Below are 17,957 nucleotides of genomic sequence, written 5' to 3' on the forward strand. Positions count from 1 at the left end.
CCTCGTGACTGACTTTGACTTCTGTTAAACCCTAGAACAGAAAACCAGGCCTACATATTTTCAGTTGCAAAACCTCACGGTATTGTCTTGGGCTTCTACTTGTGATGCTCTCCCTTTTCTCTATTTCTTGGCCAATTTCTTTTGTCCCTCCTTTCAGGCACGCCTCCTCTGGGAACTCTTCACTGACTCCGTTCCAATTCCCAAGGCTGAGTGACTGCCCGCCTCCTCAGTCCTCCCGTAGCCCCATAAACGTCCCTCCATCACTCTCTGTTACATTCATGCCTCTCTCGGTTTCTCCCTCACAGAAGAGCTTGAAGCAGAGCCTCATTCAGGGCACGGCCCATGATAGGCTCACAGAGATCAACTCTGTAGCCTCAGGATTATGTAAGAGATGCTTTCCTAAACAGCACTATTGCTTCAAAAGCCAAAGAAAGACTCTGAGGCCACCTACTTCCACTTTCCCTTCAGGGTACTGTTTGCAGGGAGCTCCTGTGAAGTCAGCAGTGCGGACCCCACAGACCTGGTTAGCAAACGGGGGGCATAACTTGGCAGCATTGCTTGTAACCCAAATGTCAAAGCCTGATTTTGACATAGCAAGACTAGGCAACAAGGAGCTTTCACCTCTGCTCTTCTACTTTCTTTTGTTTGTTTGTTTGATTTGTCAGTTTGTTTTTGAGACAGAGTCTCCTTCTGTCTCCCAGGCTGGAGTGCAGTGGAGTGGTGCCATCACGGCTCATTGCAGCCTCCACCTCCCAGGCTCAAGCAAACCTCCCCCCTCAGCCTCCTGAGTAGGTGGGGCTAGAGGTGTGTGCCACCATGCCAGGCTACTTTTGAAATTTTCTGTGGGGGTGGGGTCTCCCTATGCTGCCCAGGCTGGTCGGCTGTTCTACTTTCAACTCACCCCAGCCCAGGCCCTTCACCTCTCCCTCTCTCTCACATTTTCCAAGCCCTCCAGGCCCTAAACCACCTGATACTGACTGGTACATAGACGTGGAGTCTCACGTAAACCTCTGAAAAGAAAACTGCTGTTGATTTGGACTCTGGATACCATTACCCAGCTCACGCTCCTTGCTGTGACGACTCATTTGGACTCATACACCTGCCCAGGGCATCCATGTACATAATCCTGTGAATCAAAGGCAGGAGAGCACCCACATGGACACTCGGGTCTGTGGCATCCCCACCAAATGATGACTCATCACCAGCTTGAAGACCTCTGCTTTTTCTGCTCGGCAAGGAGAAACGTGGCTCGAGCCTGCTGAGAGGGCCAGGAAGAAGCAGCAAAGGAAAGAAAGATTGGAGGACTGGGAGTAAGAGATACAGAAACAAATGGAATGCGACATACCAGAAATGTATCCGCTGCTGGAGAACGAGGCTGTAGGGGGGAGGGACGATGGGGCAGGGGCAGAGGGCCTGAATGGGGCGTGGAGGGGGCAGGCCCTCGGCCTCTTTGCACCGGGCAGAGTGACGAGCTTCGCCGGTGTCTTCAACGAAGTCCTGTTGGTCCCTACCGGCACATCACACACTCCTGGAAGCATGATCTTCACTCCCTTCCTTCCACCTGCTGACCTGGTGAGTCTGGCTTCCCTCCATTGTCCTGGAATGTCCCCTAGGGGGCTGGGCTTTGGTCTGCGCAGGTCACTGCTGCATCCCTCACCCATGGAAGAGGGCCGGAGATGCACACAACAGTTGCGTAACGGAAGCCAGGGATGGGAGGATCCAGTTATTTAGTCTGTCTTTCAGAATGTGAAAGGGCTGCAAAAAGACCCTGAGGAATGGGTTGCTGTATCTGACACCGCGGAGGACCCATCCGGTGGCACAGGCTTGCCCAGGGAACCTGCTCTTCTGCGAGGGTCTTGGAGGAGCCGGTTCCAGAGGGCCCTGGCATGTTTCATCAAGTGCTTCAGGCGAGAGCTCCTTCGGAGCCAGCCTCTGCCTGTCTCACTGCTCACCACCAAGCCCATCCGCCTCCCCGTCCTGTTCCACCAAGAGAACCTCAGGCCAAGCCAGAAATCCCCAGGGCTCCCGAGGGTCCACTTGTCACTCTGCTTTCCTCCCTAGGGGAGGATACCGGGCACTCGGAATCTGAGACCACCGGAGCCACAGACACAGGCGTGAACGGCGACCGAGCCCCCTCTGATGCTCCATGCCCCTGCTTGCCCCAGTGTCCCAGTCACCGGGCCTGAAATAAATGCTGGCACGCTTGACTGTTTTTGCTTTGTGGCATTTGATGTAACTTTCAACACGTCGGCTGAACTGGGGGTGGTCAGCTTTGGTGGTGGTGGGGTTGTGAAGGGAGAGAGCTAGCATCTTCCTTAGCCCTGTTAGGCTGTCCGCCCTCCTCCTCGAGGCAGCGCTGCTTGTTACTAGGTCCTGGTGGCAATGGGCTGTAGCCAATCAACGGTGAGTTTTCCACGGCTCTCAGCTCTGACCCTGGCGGGGCACTTACATGCAGGAATGAGGACGGAATACCATCTCACATGCACGAATGAGGACGGAATAACATCTCTCTTACCCCCAGCAATGCACACAGTCTTCATATCTGAGGAAAACTGGGCGGTGTTTATATGCGGAGGCGAGAGGGTCATGTGGAGGAAGAATCTGTGGATCTCAGAAAAGGCGTTAACCCCTGTACTGACAAAGAGCTCCCAAGCCCCGCCTACTCCACCACAAGACAGAGACCCCTTCCAACACACGGCCTTGTCTCCAACTATGCATTGTTCCTTTCCATAAGATGAGGACTTTATTTTTTTTCTTTTGCCTTCCTAAGGTGACCTCGATATGTGTTGCAACACAGTATCAGCAGGAGAATTCTGAAAGGGGGGCGGTTGGAGCATAATTGTCCCTGTTAACTAACAACCATGGAGGAGGCCCTGTTAGAAACTGCAGCACCAGGAGTCACCAAAGTAAATGGACAAGGATATTGGATGTGCTTTTTAGCATCAAGAAGCCTAACTAGGACACAGGAACACCAAAATTCTCTCTCCCCCTCCCCCGTCTCATGTAGTCCCCTGTGCAAAGCCAGGGGAGAAAAAAAAAAATGCTTTCTTAGGGCCTGCTGGGTGAATTACTCACCCTCTGGTTCTTCAGAGGTCCAGGGCCTTTAAGCTCAAATGAAATCCAGATGGGGTAAGGTTCAGGTAGGCGACAGCATTTGGAAGTCCCACAGCCCTTTTCCTATATTCCTGGGGAACAGCCACGGTGAGACCCATAGGTACTGAACAGACAGAGCTGTTAATTATGGAGTGATGGAGTTCTTTAGATCCCATGTCTCTGCAGCTTTTTCGATGGCACAGGTACCACCTATCTCCCCACAATGCCTCTGTCCTCCTGAGCTGGGCCCTAACTCAGTGGGGGAAGTTCAGCTCCATGTTGCTGCTTCTCCAAAAGGGGCTAGGACTTGACATCATGGGGTTTAGCCCTAAGCCCCATGTTTAGTCCAAAAGAGGAGCAGCGTTCCAACTCCCTAGGGCTGGGGGCTTGTTGGGTGTTCGTTCCTTCATAGCTGCTGTCATAACCATGAGCTCAGTCACTGCACTGGTAAGGGAGTGTCAGGGAGAGTCTGTGCATACATGTGCATGGACATGCTTGTGCTTGTATGTGTGTATTTAGGATGCGAATACTTGTTGAAACAAGAAATGATGTGGGGAAATCTGGTGGATAGGGCACAACTTGGCAGTCACACTTGAAACCCGAGTGGCAGAGATGGGATTTAAAGGTAGCCAGACTCAGCAACAAGGAGCCCTTCTCCCCAGCACCACACTCTCTCCAGGGCTCTCCAATCTGATCCTAACATTGTCCAAGTCTGCTTTGCCCAGAACCATATGCCCACTACCCACCAGATGCTGACTGACTCCCACACACAGCACTACGCATCATCTCCTGAAAGGAACACCTCCACTGCTGATTCGACCTCCAGTTGCCATCGTCCATCTCAGGCCCTCTTGGGCTGGATGGACCATGAGGACTTCCCTGCCTTCCCCATTGCGCAGGCCAGTGGACTCTGCAGCCTCACAGCAGAAAATGCTTTCCTCTGCCAGCCCCGTACACACAGGAGATTCCACTCATGTTGAAATTTGGTCCCCAAGGTGGTGGTGCTGGGAGGTGAGGCTTAGTGCACGGTTGTTTGGGTCACGAGGGCTCCACCTTTGTCCTTGTAGGTGTCTTGGTGCTCTCCTCACAGTAGTGAGTGAGTTCTTGCTCTGGCGAGACTGGATTGGTGCTCGCAGGAATGGACAAAGTGCCCAAGATAGTAGGTTGCTATACAGCCAGGATGCCCCTCAGGTTTTCTCTCATTGCATGTGTCCACTTCCCCCTTGACCTTCCTCACCACATTATGACACAGCACACAAGCCCTCGCCTGAAGCTAGGGCCATGCCCTTCAACTTCCCAGCCTGCAGAACCATGAGCTAAATAAATATTTTTTTATTTATAAATCACGCAGTCTCATGTATTCTGTTACAGCGACACAAAACAGATGCTCATGCATCTCAAGAGCAGGCCCATTACCCATTGCATAATGAACCATTTGAGCATGCAGGGCAATCACATGCAGGAATGGGGAAAGACAGGTCAGCAATAGGGGAAGGCATGGGTCGTCAGCTTTACACCTTCGTTTCTGAAATATGACTGTGACCGAGTTATGAGTTCTTCTCCTTTGCTTACACCTCCCCCCAACCCGCGTTTACATCACCTCACAATCCCCGTGCCTGAGAGACGTCTCAGGTAGGTCAGTAAAGTCAGTGCCTCAGAAGAAGGTGTGGGGTCAGAAATTCCACTGCTCCAGGCTCACCCAGCACTTCTGGTGAACAGAAGACCATTGGACTGTGCGAGTGAGCAAGAGATTAAGCTTGTTTTTCTGCCCCACCTGTCCTTAATCTCTCTGGTGCTATGTTCCCGTGAATCCTGGGCAGCCTTACAGAGGCAGCAACATTTGTACTTAGCTCCATGAAGTGTTACACAGCCTGCTGTGTTACAGGAGCGTCACATGTTTTTGTTTTATTATTCCACCATCCGGATCAAGGTGAGTGGTGTGATCACCATTCTGAGGTTGCATCGCCAGCACAAGAGGGAGCCAAGATACAGTCCCTGGTTGATCTGAGGCAAGGATCCTTCCATTACAGCAATGCAGTCTAAGAGCCACTGTCACCAACTGCAAATCTAGGGGGTCCTACTGAACTGTGAGTTACAGCCCATGCTCTTGGTGATGGGGACACTGTACTTGCAGTCCCACATGCAGCAAAGCTAAAACATTCATGGAGTCAGGGTTCCCCGGTAACAGGGTGCTTGGAGACAGTTCCCACCACACAGTGCCCAATCTCCTCCCACACTGCACCCACTGGGGACTTGTTTTGACTGGTAAAATGATGGTGCGACGTAATGGGGAAAAAACTGCATCTGTCGTGCCCCTCCTCCAGTGCTCCCCATGGTCACCTGAGGTAATTCTACAGACTGCCAGAGTACTCCTGAGAACAGTCGGAAGACTGCTGGTCCCCTACAAAAGATGGAGCCTAACCGTGGGCCTTCCAGACACATACTAATGAGTGATGGGACCTCACATTGGTCATATCAAATCACATTCATCTGGTTTATTTCCTGTAGGGGGAAAGCTGCATCTCGCTGGAACCCCCAGAGTGGTGCCCGCAGCATCACAGGGTGGGCAGCTCAACCTTTAAGCCATCCCAAGGGGGAGCACATGCTCCAAGACCACTCTCATAAAAGGCTGACCCATCCTCACTGCACTGATTACAAAGAGAGACTTGGCTTTCCTGGGACTCCAGCATGAGGAAGTGTAATGAGATCATGCCAGTGAGGGTCAACGTGGGCTTTGCTTGTTTCTGTGACCCTGCCAGTCAATTTTATTCATTCACTGGCCATCTTTAGACACCTCTAGTCTCAATCACAGAAAATAGATGGGCATAGGGAGAAATTGTGCCCAAAGAAAATGCACTCACTCACTCGTGGGTTTTAAAGTTTGTGGGGAAAATTAGTGGAGGAGGGTTTGGAGGGAAGTGGCATTATTTGAGAGATGCTTTTCATGGGACAGATAGAACGGTGCTGTGTTAGGCTGGAGGTGGGCCTGGGGCAAGGTCCAGAGAGGGGCCAAGGATGACACCCAGGTTTCTGGCTTGAGTGACTTGTGGCCCTGGGGTACCATTGACCCAGATAGGGATCACAGGCGGAGGAGGAGAATTCAGTGAAAGGCTGAAGAAATTGGGTCTAGTCTTCGGTTCTGCTAAGATTCATATAGCTGATGGGTTGCTGAGAAGCTACGTTGAACATACTTGGCAATTACACAGGAAATAACCAGAATTCTACCCCATTCAGGAAATTTATACGCATCCTGTTCTTGTTTCGGCTTGGTTTGGAGTTTGTTTACACACACGATAACACATGTATGTCTTGGTGTATGGTGTAAAGGTGAGGCTCAAAACTGGTGGTGCTCAACCATGTTGGGTAATATTTGCAGGCTGTCCCAGGCCCTAATTGGCCACTTAAGGGTGGACAAGACCTGTAGTGCAGAGACATCATAAACCATTGGCACACACCATGGAGCATGGGTTAGGAGGCTTTGGTCTTGGTTTACTTATCCATCAGCGTCCTCTGGGGATTGTGAGGGGAGGGTGAACAGCCTCCTCCCAGAGGTAGGAGCTAGACTTGTCTTATTTACTTGCTGTGAGAACTAGATGGGATAAAACGTGTGGGGGCATGCCAGGCAAAACCTGGTCCCCAGTAACAGTGACTTCCCATATCTACCGAGAGGACAGGAGCTATGGATTCTTTGGGTGGCATTTGTAACTCCACTGGGAATAGTATCATCAGTGGGCATTTAATGATTAGTAGTAATGTCGGTGACCATTTGTCTCATAATACACAGCTCTGGTATGTTTTCTGCAATTGCCTGGATGAGTAATCTGTTGGACTTGCATCATGTTCCTCATGTTCTTGTTTTTTTGTTGTTGCTGTTGTTGTGGGTACATAGCAGGTGTATCTCACTTTCTAATATCTTCCAGGGCTGTTGGGAGCTTTCTCATTACTCCTCACAGCAGTCCTGGGTGGTTGAGAAGGACTGATGCTATTACTCTTTGTGGGAGCGGGAAAGAAAGCGTCTCACAGAGGGGTTGTGAAGATTACTTGGGATGCCCCCTCCACAGAGCAGCTGGTGTTGTACCAGGCCTAGAGGCAACATCCATCAGGTTCCTTGAGATCAGGCCCTTTGGGATAAGCTCTGGATGCCATTTGTCCCCAGATCATCATCCAGCAGCAGTCATTTACATGCAAATCATGATGATACTAGCAATAGCTGCTAAGCCTGAGAGGTTGCATTGATAAGAGCTATGGGCTGCTGAAATGATTGCTGGAGGTATGTCTCACCCCCTTTCCTTTTATCCCAGCTGGGGTCAAAGAACCCACCTTTCCGACACTTGCAATGGTGGCTCCGAACTGTTATCTGGTTATTAGAGAAGTGGCCAGGAGAGAGCCAGTTGCTTAGACAAAGTCACAGTTAGTGGTGGGTCTTGTCCTGGCCCCCAGATCTCCCAACCCTCACTACAGTGTCCTGTCCAGCAGGCCCATTATTATGCCCCTTCTTCTGCCATTCCTTGTCTTGTGTGCTTTGAAGTAGGCACACACCTCTGAGGACAAAAGAGGGCTTGTTCTGGTACATGCTGTGTTCCCTCTGTGTCTAGGAGGAGGCCAGTATGAATGGGGCTTTAACGTTGGCCTATAGCCTGCCATGGGCCCACGTCACTGCACAGCTTTCCAGTTAGGCACACATAGGTCGGGATCTTGGATTAGAATCTAGGGACAAATCCCTGCACCTTTTCTTAGCCTCGCTTTCTGCATTTGAGCACTGGGGTAAATAGGAGGAGTGATGTCAGCAAGAAGGCTGAACAGATGATCCCACAGTACCACTCTTCCCACAAAAGTACAACTACAAATTAATCAAAGGCAAGAACAGCACCCTGATTTCACTAGAACTTGGGGGAGAAGCAAGGAAACTTCCTGGGATGACAAAACTGAGAAAAGCCACAACCAGTAAGAGGAACAACAGTCACGTTAGACTGTGCCACCTCCTCCCCCAAACCAGCATAATGCTACTCACAGAGAATTTCTCTAGACCCACAATTTCTGAGGTGGAAGGAGGGAACTGGAAGTGGACATGTGACCTCCCCATCAGTCTGGGAATCTTCATGGGAAGTCCCCTCCAGCCCTATCCCACGGGTACCCTTCAGAGTTCCAGAAGAGAGCTGAAACACCTGGGGTGAATTGGGAACAGAAAGTGGGTGCACTGATCACAGCAACTCTCACATGGATCTTGGCAGCTGCTCTGTGCCACGGTCAGTGGGCATGCCAATGCTGAGGAGACTGGCCAGAACCATAGCACTGCTGGGGGCACAACACACAGGAAGGCCCAGATCCCTGGCCAGATTTCTCACTAAGCCCATGTGATCACATGGAGCCTTCCCTTGACCTGGAAAGAACTAAAAGGTTGGCAATAACGGGCCAGTGTTCGCTTAAGTCTTCCCCAGACCAAGAAACAGTGGCAGGGCAGCAACATAGTTAAGTGGAGCATTTAAGTTCTGGTGCTCACAGTAAGTCTTTTCCAGACTGAAAGCAACAGCTGGCCAGGGATTAAGTTCCAATATTAAGTAGTAAAGGTTTGACACCACCAAGGAGCAGCTGCAAAACCTGGAAGAGGTGAGCATCTCCTTAAACACACAGACATCAACATAAAGAGACAAGGATTGTGAAAACTCACAAAACATGACACGCCAAAAGAAACCAACCAAACTCCAGTAACAGACCCAGAAATACTGAAGATCTATGGAATGTCTGACAGACAATTCAGAACAATCCTAAAGAAGTTTGGGGAATTACATGACAATATGGATAACAAACTAAATAAAATTTGAATAACAATCCAGGAACAAAACAAAAAATTTGACAAAGAAATAAAAACAATTAAAAAAAAAAAAAAACAGAAGTCCTAAAATAGAGAATACAGTGACTGAACTGAAAACCTCATTAGAAAGGTTTAACAGCAGAGTTGACCAAACAGGGGAAAGAATCTGTAAGCTCCAAGACAGAACATATATAGAGGAGGAAAAAGACAAAAGCATTTTAAAAGAGGGAAGAAGGCCTTTAAGAATTATAAGACATCATCAAGAAAATTAGGCTCTGCATAATAGAAATTGCTGAAGAAGACAAAAAAAAATACAAGGTCTAGAAAGCATATTCAGAAAAATAACGGCTGAAATTTCCCAAATCTGGAGAAAGATCATAGCATTCAGGCACAGGAAGCTCAGAGGTGACAAATAAAATTCAACCCAAAGACAAATTCCCCAAGGCACACCATATTCAAATTATTTAAACAAATCAGAGGCAAAGAAAAATGCTCAAAGCATCAAGAGAAAAACAACAAAAACCACATATCACACTCAATGGGTCACCAATACAGCTTTCAGTGGATTTCTCACCAGAGACCCTGCAGGCCAGGGAAGGGAGGAATGATACATTCAACGTGATGAAGGGGAAAAAAACTGCCAGTCAAGAATACCATATTCAGCAAAGCTATCCTTCCAACAAAAAAGAAAGAAAAAGACTTGCTGAAACAAAAAGAAAAGAAAGAAAAGAAAAAAGGTGAGAAAAATCGTCAACACAACACCTGTCTTACAAGAAATGCTAACGGGGTTTCTTCAGTCTGAAAGAAAAGAACACTAACATGTAACAAAAAAATATCCGAAGGTATAAAACTCACAGGTAATAGTAAGAAAGCAGACAGATTTACAATGCTATAATATTGTCATCGTGGGTTGCCAAATATATCTTAAGTATGAAACCTAAAAGACAAAACTGTTCAAAACAGTAATAACTACAACAATTGGTTAAGAGATAAGAATACAAAAAGATGTAACTTAAAACATCAAAAAGTCAAAGTGTGGAGGGAGGGATGAGTTAAAGTGTAGAGTTTGTTTTTGTTCGTTTTTCCTGTGATTAAAGTTAAACTGCTATCTGTTTAAAATAACCTGTTGTAATTATAAGACATATTTTATACATCTCATCATGGTAACCACGAAGCAAAAACCTATAATAGGGACACTAAAATATAAATAGGAAGGAATCAAAATTTACTACTAGAGAAAAATACATAACAGCAAAAGAAGACAGTAAGAGCGAAACAAAGGAAGAACAGACCTACCAAAAAAAAAAAAAAAAAAAACAGAAAACAGGTAACAAAATGGTAGTGTTAAACTTTTACCTGTCAATGATAAACTTGAATGTAAATGGACTAAGTTCTCCAATTAAAAGACATAGAGTGGCTAAAAACACAAGCCCCAAGTAAATACTGTCTAGAAGAAACTCACTTCACCGACAAAGACACACACAGACTGAAAGCAAAGGGCTGGAAACAGACATTCCATGCAAATGGAACCCAAAACAGAGTGGGAGTACCTCTATTTAGATCAGATAAAATAGACTTTATGTCAAGAACCATAAAAAGAAAAAGACAAAGAAGGCCATTATATGATGTTAAACAGGTCAATAAAGCAAAAGGATATAACAATTGTAAATATATGTGTGTGTATATATACACATACATTTTTGTAACAATTGTATATATAGTAATACATATTACAAAATATATATATTTTAACAACTGTAATATATATTGTAATATATATTTAATTGTTAAATACGTATATTCTAACCATTGTAAATATACATATTTTGTAAATATACATATAGTAAATATATATAAATACTTATAATTGTTACAAATATGTGCACCCAACACCAGGGCATCCAAATATGTAAAGCAAATATTAAAAGACCTGAAAGGAGAGATTGACCATAATACAATAATAGTGAGGGACTTTAATACCCCACTTTCAGCAGTGGACAGATCATCCAGACAGAAAATTAACCAAACAGAAAATTAATGTCGGCATTAAACTGCACTCTAGACCCCATGGACCTAACAGATATTTACAGATCATTCCATCCAAAAGCCACAGAATACATATTTTTTCTCAACAGCACATGAAACATTCCTCAGAATAGACCATACGTTAGTTCACAAAACAAGTCTTAACAAACTTTTAAAAATCAAAATCACATTGAGTACTTTCTGACCACAATGAAGTAATCAATAACAGAGGGAATATTGGAAACTGGGCAAAGTCGTGGAAATGAAACTACATGCTCCTGAACAATGGATGGGTCAATGAAGGAATTAAAAAGGAAAAAGGAAATTTAAAGATTCCTTGAGACAAATGAAAATCGAAACACAACATACCAAATCCTATGGGATACAGCAAATGCAGTTCTAAGAGGAAAGTTTATAGCAATAAATGCCTGCGTAACAGAAGTGGAAATACCTCAAATAAACAACCTAATGTTACACCCCAAGGAACTAGAAAAAGAACAAAAAAAAAAAAAAAACCCAAAGTTAGCAGAAGAAAAGAAATAACAAAGATCAGGGCAGAAATAAACAAAATAGAGATTTTTTAAAAACAACTTAAAAATCAAAAAACAAAGAGTTAGCCTTTTAAAAGATAAAGAAATTGACAAATCTTTAGCTAGACTAACTAAGGAAAACAGAGAGAAGACTCTAAAAACAGAGATAAAAAAAGGAAACATCACAACTGGCACAACAGCGGTGGAGATGATGATAAGAGACTATCATGAACAACCATCTGCCAAGAAATTCAAAATCTAGAAGAAACAGATAAGTTCCTGAACACATACAAGCTACCAAGATTGCATCACAAAGAAATAGAAAACCTGAACAGAAACAATAAGGAATAATGACATTGAAGCAGGAGTAAACACTCTCCCATCAAAGAAAAGTCCAGGACCTGATGGATTTGCTGGTGAATTCTACCAAACATGTAAAGAACTGGTACCAATTCTTCTCAAAGGCTTAAAAACAAACAAACAAACAAGCAAGTAAATGAAGAGGAGGGAATAGCTTCAAACACATTTTACGAGGCCAGCATTACTGTAATTCCAAAGCCAGACGAGGACACGACAAAACAACAAAGCTAAAGACCAATATCCCTAATAAGCATGGATGCGAAAACCCTCAACCAAACACCAGCAACACATTAAAAACATCATCCATCATGATCAAGTGGGATTCATCCCGGGGATGCAAGGTTGGTTCAATATATGTGCAATGTAATAAAAGTGATGCCTCACATCAACAGAACAAAGGACAAAATCCATATGCTCATTTCGATAGATGCTGAGAAGCATTCAAAAAATGTCAACATCCCTTCATGATAGAAACTCCCAGCAAAGTGGGCAAAGAGGTAAAAAACATACCCCAACAAAATAAAGGCCGCATATGATAAACCGAAAGCTAATATCATACTGAATAGGAAAAAGTTGGACGCTTTTTCTCTAAGATTTGTAACAAGAAAAGAATGCTCACTTTCACTGCTTAAATTCAACTTAGTATTGAAAGTTCTAGCCGGAGCAATTAGGCAAGAGAAAGAAATAAAGAGCGCCTGTATTAGTCTGTTCTCACGCTGCTGATAAAGACATACCCGAGAGTGGGTAATTTATTTTTTAAAAAGAGGCTTAATGGACTCACAGTTGCACGTGGCTAGGGAGTCCTCACAATCATGATGGAAGGCAAAAGGCACATCTTACACGTCGGCAGGCAAGAGAGAAAATGAGAGCCAAACAAACGGGGAAACACCTTATAAAACCAACAGATCTCGTGAGACTTATTCACTACCGCGAGAACAGTATGGGGGAAACCGCCCCCAAGATTTTATTATCTCCCACCAGGTCCCTCCCACAACACGTGGCAATTTTGGGGGCAACAATTCAAGATGAGATCTGGGCGGGGACACAGCCGAACCATAACAGCATCCAACCTGAAAGGAGGAAGTCAAATTGTCCCTGTTTACAGATGACATGGTCTTATATAGAGAAAACCCTAAAGACTGCACCAAGTAACTATTAGAACTAATAAGTGAATTCGGTAAAGTTGCAGAATATAAAATCAGCATACAGGAATCAGTAGCATGTCTGTTTGCCAATAGCAAACTATCTGAAAAAGAAACCAAGAAAGTAATTCCATTTACAATAGCCACAAAAAAATAAAAAATAAAATCCTAGCAATAAACTTAAGCTAGGAGATGAAAGATCTCTACAGTGAAAACTGTAGAACACTGATAAAAGAAATTGAAGAGGACACAAATAAATGGAAAGAGATCCCACATTCATGGACGAATTAATATTGTTACAATGTCCATATTAACCAAAGTGATCTCCATGTTCGACATTTGACATCCCTGTCAAAATACCAATGACAGTCTGGATAGAAAAAAAAATCCTAGATTTGTATGGAGCCACAAAAGATGCTGATAGCCAAACCAATCCCAAGCAGGAAGAACAAAGCTGGAGACAACACACTACCTGACCTCGAAATATACAAAAGCAACCAATACAACAGGGCACTGACATAAAATCAGATACACAGACCAATAAAACATTATAGGGAACCCAGATATAAATCCAAGCATTAACAGCCAACTGATTTTCTACAAAGGAGCCAAGAACATACATGGAGGATAGGACAGTCTCCCCAATAAATGGTGCTGGACAAACTGTATGTTCACAATCAGAAGAATGAAACCAGACCCCTATCTCTCACCATATACAAAAGTCAAATCAAAATGACTTAAAGACTGCAACGTCAGACCTGAAACTGTGAAACTTCTAGAAGAAAACATAGGGGAAACGTTTCACGAAATTGAACTGGGCAACGATTCTTTTCTTCAGTAAGGCCTCGAAAGCATAGGCAACAAAAACACAAATAGACCAATAGGATTAAATCAGACTATAAAGCATCTGCACAGCAAAAGAAACAATCAGTAGAGTAAAGAGACAGCTTACAGAATGAGAGAAATAGTATTTTCAAACTATGCATCTGACAAGGGGTTAATATCCAGAATATATAAGGAGCCCAAACAATAGCAAAATTCATAATAATTCAATTAAAAATTGGGAAAAATGCCTGAATAGACTTTTCTCAAAAGAAGATGTGCAAATGGCCAACGGATATATGAAAACCGTCAACATCACCAATCATCGGTGAAATGCAAATCTAAACCGCAATGTGATATCACTTCGCCCCAGTTGGAATGGCTATTATCAAAAAGACAACAAGTAGCAAATGCTGGAGAGGATGTTGAGAAAGAGGAACACTTATGCACTGTTGGTGGGAATGAAAATTACTACAGTCATTATGGAAAACAGTATGAAGATTCCTCAAAAAATTAAAAATAGAACCGCTGTGTGATTCAGCAATCTCGTTACTGGGTATATAGCGAAAGAAAAGGAAATCATCACGTTGACGAGACATCTGCACTCCCGTGTTCGCTGCAGCAATATTCACAATAGCCAAGATATGGAATCAACCTAAATGCCCATCTACAGATGAATGGATAAAGAAAAATGTGGCTTGTATATACAATGGAATACCATCCAGCCATAAAACAAAATGAAATCCTGTCATTTGAGGCAACATGGGTGAACCTGGAGGACATTATGTTAAGTGAAATAAGCCAGGCACAGAAAGACAAACACCACATCACCTCACTCAGATGTGGAATCTTAAAAAGTTGATTTCACAGAAGCAGAAACTAGAGTAGTGGTTACCAGAAGCTGGGGAGGGAAGGGGGTGTGGGGCAACGGGAGAGGTTGGCAAAAATGTAAAAAGTTACGGTTAGACTAAAGAACGAGTTCTGGTGTTCTATTACACAGTAGAGCGAGTATAGAAAATACCAATGTAGTGTATACTTCAAGATTTTAAATCTAGAAGATTTTAAATGTTAACACTGCAAAGAGATGATAAAAGTTTAAAGTGATGAATATGGTAATTACCCTGACTTGAAGATTATACAATGTATACAGGGGTTGAAACATCACACGGTACCCCATAAATATGTACAATTATGTGTAAGTAATACATTTTTAATTCATGAATGAAAAGAAAAAGAAGTTTAAGAGTGTGCCCGAAACTCTTACAGGTGGAAAGCTCTGTAAGGGTAGAGCTCATTACTGTGCCGCCAGCCCTCAGTGTGATCTTGGCGCATGGAACTATGGTGATTCTATCCCCAGTGTGCAGAGTATCTCTGACACCTAACTCAATGAGCATTTATTAAATGTAAATAAAACCAACCAAACAAAAAGAAAACTGAGGTAAATATGAACAACCTCACATGGTTATGGTGAGGCCTGAATAAAGCAGTCTGTATGAACACCCCAAATGAAAAGTGTCCGTACAAGAAGACACAGGAAACAAAATGCAAACACAAGTGAGAGACTGGGAGCAAACATCTTCTTCAATCATAACAGACTAAATAATCACATTTGCAATATACAGAGAGCTCTGATGAGACAACTCAAGAAACACATGCGAGAACAAACAACAATAGAAGAGCTAACAAACAATCTGAGCAGCCCATTTATAGAAATACAAATGGCCACTATGAAAGGAATAGGAGCTCCACATCACAAGTCATAATGGAATTAAGATAACAGTGAGATTCCACTTTTCAAACTGCAACTTGACAAACATTTAAAATTATAATGATACCAATCGGGTATCATATACTGAGATTCTGACGCTGGTAGTGTGAATTGGCACAGATTCACGCTACGCACCAAATGTGCACTCCACATTTGGAGTGCCATTTGTCAGGGATTAAACAGTTTTAATATATTTACCCTATGGTGCATCCCCAAATTCTTTCTTCCTCCTGACACCAATCATAACTAGAAGTAGGGTGGGAAAACTGATGCTTCCTAGACCAGAGCCCTGGGGGTTCAGATGCCACTGTCTCAAGGCCCATCACAGGGTCCTAAAAGGGTTCTGTCAAGCCCTTGACAGACCCTTGGGCATCCTCAAGGCCAGGACCTTGGAAGGCTCCCGTAGGCTGAGCCTGAGCCTTGACTGAGCAGCCTGACTCAAAAATTACAGCTAAAAATCTCAGGGCTCCGTGAGACACAGTTTTCTACATCCATGCTTCCCTCAAGCACCCTACGTTGGCTTCCACTAATGCACAGAAGAGAAACCTGGAGTTTGATTGTGGATCCCCAGCAATGCTGGGGTTCTGCTCACTGGGAATTTAGGGGTAGTTTCAGGGTTGTCTACTCACTGAGTTTCTTGACATGAAGATGGAGCTGGTGGGGGGAAAAATATAATTGGCAAGTACCCTGGTTTGAATTTCAGTAAACCTTAAAGATAACAATGCAGAAATAGATCTTCCCTTAAGTCTTTAGGCTTATATAAGTAGAGTAACGTGAAAATCAGAAACCATCACTTTCAATTCGTCATTTAATCATCTACATGAGAGTCGCGTTGTGGGGCTGGAAGCTGATTAGAGTGGGTTCAAGGGGGAATCGGGAGAGAGGAAAGGGAAGCGACGATACTAGTCAATGAGGCATCTCAGCACTTGAGGGAGTTTACGAGAATGTATCAACTGCTTGAAAAGAGCATACTCATCTACAGGAGGGGAGGGTGAAGATCCAGGCCAGGGACACGGGGATGGATTTTCACGGGGGGGGGGGGGGGGGGGGGACAGGCCCTGAGCCAGAGGCCCAGCACAATGAAGAGTTCTGCCGGCCTCTGACAATAAGTCCTTTCAGACACCACATGTACATCGCACTTCTCAGAAAACATGAACTTCACTGGCATTCCTGCTGCTGCTGAGTCCTGACCTGACTGTATGGAGAAAGCCGCATCCCCCAGACTGGTGCCCTCAGCTTTGCAAGGTGGGCAGCTCCAGTTTTTAGCCTTCCCAAGGAAGAGCAAACTCTTGAGGACCTGGTGAGCCTGATTTCCCTCCAGCGTGGCAGATAGTCAGCCCCAGGAGAGCTGGGGTCTAGATCTCTAGAGTTCATTGCTGTATCCCCAGTACCTGCAACTGATCCTGGTGTACACATAACAGGCCCCCAGCGAACACCCGATGAATGAAGGAAGCAATGTTAGTGCTGGCTAGAATGATTTTTCCCTATTTTCCTGAACGGAACTGGCTCAGCTAAAGACACTATGCCCTTGGTTTATTTTGCCAACACCATAGAGGACCAGGCTTGCCCAGGGAACCTGCTCTTCTGAGAGGGTGTTGGAGGAGCTGGTTCCAGGGAGCCCTGACATGTTTCACTTCAGGTGCTTCAGGTGAGAGCCTCTGCCTCTCTCACTGCTCACCGCCAAGCCCACCAAGAGAACCTCAGGCCAGGCCAGAATCCCCAGGGCTCCCAAGGGTCCAATTGTCACTCTGTTTTCCTCCCTAGGGGAGGATACCGGACACTCGGAAACTGAGAGCACGGGGGCCGCAGACACAGAGCCGTGAACGGTGACCAAGCCCCTTCGGCTGCTCCATGCCCCTGCTCACCCCAGTGGGCCTGAAATACATACTGGCACACTTGACTCTTTTGGTATTATGATATTTGATGTCCCTCTCCACATGAATATCCACCTCCTGTGATTTATGGTTTGCCTCTTTTGGTGAAGGTGGCAGGGAAGGGGGTCGCTGTGGAGAGAGAGTTAGGCACGGGGTACCTAGCCAAATGGGTTACTGTCCTCGTACCTTGGAGCAGTACTTCATGTCCCCCAGTCACTTTTGCAATAGCACAATGGTTGATGGACAGTAAACATGCTACCGGTTTCAAACACTTCATATAGGGTGGCTGATGGGCACTGACTGAGTGATAGCCCTTGGGCCGGAGAGGAGGGCTGTAGGTTGAGGGACAGGGAGGTGAGGTCAGAAGGAGAGAAGATGTCACAGAGTCCACAGGAAAGGCTTCAGAGGCATTAAGTTATAATCTGACCACAACAACCCCCACCTCAACCTTGGAGAGAGCCCCTCCAGCACATGGCCTCATATCCATCACCTCAGGTTGTTTGTCTCTTATTATGACACCGTGTCTCTTCG

General features: G+C 45.1%; 1 protein-coding gene and 1 long non-coding RNA gene across 4 annotated transcripts in view; one reads left to right on the forward strand and one right to left on the reverse strand.

Annotated features, from left to right (window-relative positions):
* The window catches only part of LOC129530010 (doublesex- and mab-3-related transcription factor C1), a 73,450-nt gene that overhangs the window by 40,765 nt on the left and 14,728 nt on the right, over window positions 1–17,957 (reverse strand). The window lies entirely within an intron of this gene.
* Window positions 1,432–2,212, forward strand: LOC115932943 (uncharacterized). Its single transcript, XR_008675525.2, has 2 exons — window positions 1,432–1,572; window positions 2,062–2,212. It is a non-coding gene; the product is annotated as an uncharacterized lncRNA (long non-coding RNA).

The sequence above is a fragment of the Gorilla gorilla genome, chromosome X (genome assembly GCF_029281585.2).
Source record: "Gorilla gorilla gorilla isolate KB3781 chromosome X, NHGRI_mGorGor1-v2.1_pri, whole genome shotgun sequence".
NCBI lineage: Eukaryota > Metazoa > Chordata > Mammalia > Primates > Hominidae > Gorilla > Gorilla gorilla.